Source organism: Schistocerca americana, unplaced genomic scaffold, assembly GCF_021461395.2.
Source record: "Schistocerca americana isolate TAMUIC-IGC-003095 unplaced genomic scaffold, iqSchAmer2.1 HiC_scaffold_352, whole genome shotgun sequence".
Taxonomy (NCBI): domain Eukaryota; kingdom Metazoa; phylum Arthropoda; class Insecta; order Orthoptera; family Acrididae; genus Schistocerca; species Schistocerca americana.
In genome coordinates, this window is record NW_025726074.1 from 33,588 (window position 1) to 37,500 (window position 3,913).

The 3,913-nt window shown below is 55.9% G+C and overlaps 1 non-coding gene across 1 annotated transcript in view; it reads left to right on the forward strand.

Annotated features, from left to right (window-relative positions):
• The first annotated feature begins 2,293 nt into the window (after positions 1-2,293).
• The window catches only part of LOC124580783, a 1,910-nt gene continuing 290 nt past the window's right edge, over positions 2,294-3,913 (forward strand). Inside the window, exon 1 of the ribosomal RNA XR_006973311.1 lies at positions 2,294-3,913. This exon is cut by the window's right edge and continues 290 nt beyond it. This is a non-coding gene — a ribosomal RNA (small subunit ribosomal RNA).

A 3,913-nucleotide genomic window follows, 5' to 3' on the forward strand; every position in this document is an offset into this window, starting at 1 on the left:
TTAACCTAACCTATATTGCGCCTTAACCTAACCTATATTGCGCCTTAACCTAACCTATATTGCGCCTTAACCTAACCTATATTGCGCCTTAACCTAACCTACGTTGCGCCTTAACCTAACCCACGTTGCGCCTTAACCTAACCCACGTTGCGCCTTAACCCAACCCACGTTGCGCCTTAACCCAACCCACGTTGCGCCTTAACCCAACCCACGTTGGGCCTTAACCCAACCCACGTTGCGCCTTAACCCAACCCACGTTGCGCCTTAACCCAACCCACGTTGGGCCTTAACCCAACACACGTTGGGCCTTAACCCAACACACGTTGGGCCTTAACCCAACACACGTTGGGCCTTAACCCAACACACGTTGGGCCTTAACCCAACACACGTTGGGCCTTAACCCAACACACGTTGGGCCTTAACCCAACACACGTTGGGCCTTAACCCAACACACGTTGGGCCTTAACCCAACACACGTTGGGCCTTAACCCAACACACGTTGGGCCTTAACCCAACACACGTTGGGCCTTAACCCAACACACGTTGGGCCTTAACCCAACACACGTTGGGCCTTAACCCAACACACGTTGGGCCTTAACCCGCTCTGTAATTGTCATACGACGCGTTAAATTAGTGTAGTGTTGCCTAACTGCAACCCCCGCAATATAGTTTGCTACTCGCACTGCCTGGTCCCCAGTGTATCGCTTCATGTTAAACACCTTGCAGCGATACACTGTAATGTGGATGGCAGCAGGACGTACATGCTCAATGCCCTTCGCAGTTGTTCATTGGCATTCGCATGGCGAAGCACTTAGCCTACGCTGTGGTACGGCCTGTGTCAACTGTCCGCTGATGTTGTACGTCCAAATCACACACTGTACTGCACATTGGTCCTCATGTACTGAATGATACATCGTGGTACATGTGACCGTACAACGACTGCGCCAACAACGGCGAACCATGCGGTCCAACTGTTGTGCACTCAGCTATGTGTCGTCTCCCTATAAGAGCCGGATTGCAGTGTGGTATGCCCTGGATGGCGATCAGCATGAGCCGTCTGTTGATGTAGTGGCGCGTGTTGTCAGACGTAGTCGTCTCTTCTCACACACCGTGACAGCATGGTGCACTGCGTTCCACATCTGCGACATGCGACAGAGGCCGGTTGACAGTCGTTCGCGCAATGGACATCGCATACGTACGGGGGCCACCTTCCACGTGTTCGCGAAGCGTGCACATGTTGTTGCGTGTATGTGGGCAGACATAGTGTGTCGTGACACCTGACACAGGCATGCAACAATCGTTGAATTTGCAAATGGCGATGGACGTCTACGTTTGCTGGTGACGTTACGCAAATGAACAACTGGTAAACCGTTGTGGTGCGGTTGTTCTCGCTAGAGGTGAATCAGTGATGGCGACGATCGGTTGAGCTACCAACCGGTTGTTTCAGCGATACCCACCATGCCCACGAACGTGAATGGCATGTGGGTGTGAAGCGATACGCGGCGGTGGCTGGGTGGGACCGTCCCCGGCCGGTGAGGGGGGGCCTCCCGGCGTGCTGGCCGCGCGGTGCGTGGGCGCACGCGCTACAGCCGGCTGGTGGGGGCGGCCAGTGGCAGGCGCGCCGGCCGACGGAGGCGGCAGGCGGCGCAGCTGCGCGCCGGCGCACCCTGCACGCGGCGCCGTGCGGCCAAAGTAGGTCCTCGCGGGCCCGGTGCGAAGCGCGGTGGACATCTGCAGTGTGCTGGTCCGATTGAGGACTGTGTGCGCTGAGGATGCGCCGCCGCCCGGCGCTCGGCGCCGCGACGCCGTCTGCTGCTCGGTCGCCTCTGCGGTTCTCGCAGGTGGTTTGTATCGCAGCTGTGCGGACGTGTTGGCGCGTGCGCTGTGCTGGGAGAGTTCGCTTCGGCACCCAAGTGGGGCTTTTGTCCTTCTGTGGCGCTGGCGTTGGAGCTGCCGGCCACCGTAGGTGGCGCGTGTTGTCTCCCGCCGGCAATGCCACGACAGCACGCTCCCAGGCCTCTGTCGGCAGCGGCAAGCTCAGTTGGGAGCACGGGTGGTCGCACCTAAAGCGTCTACTCGCCAAACTCCGGGCGATTGCGCCTCTCTCGAACCCGACCAAGTACTTAGGACGGCGCTGCGCGCCGCCGGGACCTGAGAGGGTTTCGAGGTGTATCGTGCAGGGGAGCTCAGCCTCCTCCTGTTTGCAGAATAATTGAGCGGACGCTTGCGTGTTCGCGCGGGCCCCCGGGACACACTCCCGGGCGGCCGGCTGCTCAGCTCTAGTTGACGCAGCTCCCTGGTTGATCCTGCCAGTAGTCATATGCTTGTCTCAAAGATTAAGCCATGCATGTCTCAGTACAAGCCGCATTAAGGTGAAACCGCGAATGGCTCATTAAATCAGTTATGGTTCCTTAGATCGTACCCACGTTACTTGGATAACTGTGGTAATTCTAGAGCTAATACATGCAAACAGAGTCCCGACCAGAGATGGAAGGGACGCTTTTATTAGATCAAAACCAATCGGTCGGCTCGTCCGGTCCGTTTGCCTTGGTGACTCTGAATAACTTTGGGCTGATCGCACGGTCCTCGTACCGGCGACGCATCTTTCAAATGTCTGCCTTATCAACTGTCGATGGTAGGTTCTGCGCCTACCATGGTTGTAACGGGTAACGGGGAATCAGGGTTCGATTCCGGAGAGGGAGCCTGAGAAACGGCTACCACATCCAAGGAAGGCAGCAGGCGCGCAAATTACCCACTCCCGGCACGGGGAGGTAGTGACGAAAAATAACGATACGGGACTCATCCGAGGCCCCGTAATCGGAATGAGTACACTTTAAATCCTTTAACGAGTATCTATTGGAGGGCAAGTCTGGTGCCAGCAGCCGCGGTAATTCCAGCTCCAATAGCGTATATTAAAGTTGTTGCGGTTAAAAAGCTCGTAGTTGGATTTGTGTCCCACGCTGTTGGTTCACCGCCCGTCGGTGTTTAACTGGCATGTATCGTGGGACGTCCTGCCGGTGGGGCGAGCTGAAGGCGTGCGACGCGCCTCGTGCGTGCTCGTGCGTCCCGAGGCGGACCCCGTTGCAATCCTACCAGGGTGCTCTTGAGTGAGTGTCTCGGTGGGCCGGCACGTTTACTTTGAACAAATTAGAGTGCTTAAAGCAGGCAAGCCCGCCTGAATACTGTGTGCATGGAATAATGGAATAGGACCTCGGTTCTATTTTGTTGGTTTTCGGAACCCGAGGTAATGATTAATAGGGACAGGCGGGGGCATTCGTATTGCGACGTTAGAGGTGAAATTCTTGGATCGTCGCAAGACGAACAGAAGCGAAAGCATTTGCCAAGTATGTTTTCATTAATCAAGAACGAAAGTTAGAGGTTCGAAGGCGATCAGATACCGCCCTAGTTCTAACCATAAACGATGCCAGCCAGCGATCCGCCGCAGTTCCTCCGATGACTCGGCGGGCAGCCTCCGGGAAACCAAAGCTTTTGGGTTCCGGGGGAAGTATGGTTGCAAAGCTGAAACTTAAAGGAATTGACGGAAGGGCACCACCAGGAGTGGAGCCTGCGGCTTAATTTGACTCAACACGGGAAACCTCACCAGGCCCGGACACCGGAAGGATTGACAGATTGATAGCTCTTTCTTGATTCGGTGGGTGGTGGTGCATGGCCGTTCTTAGTTGGTGGAGCGATTTGTCTGGTTAATTCCGATAACGAACGAGACTCTAGCCTGCTAACTAGTCGCGTGACATCCTTCGTGCTGTCAGCGATTACTTTTCTTCTTAGAGGGACAGGCGGCTTCTAGCCGCACGAGATTGAGCAATAACAGGTCTGTGATGCCCTTAGATGTTCTGGGCCGCACGCGCGCTACACTGAAGGAATCAGCGTGTCTTCCTAGGCCGAAAGGTCGGGG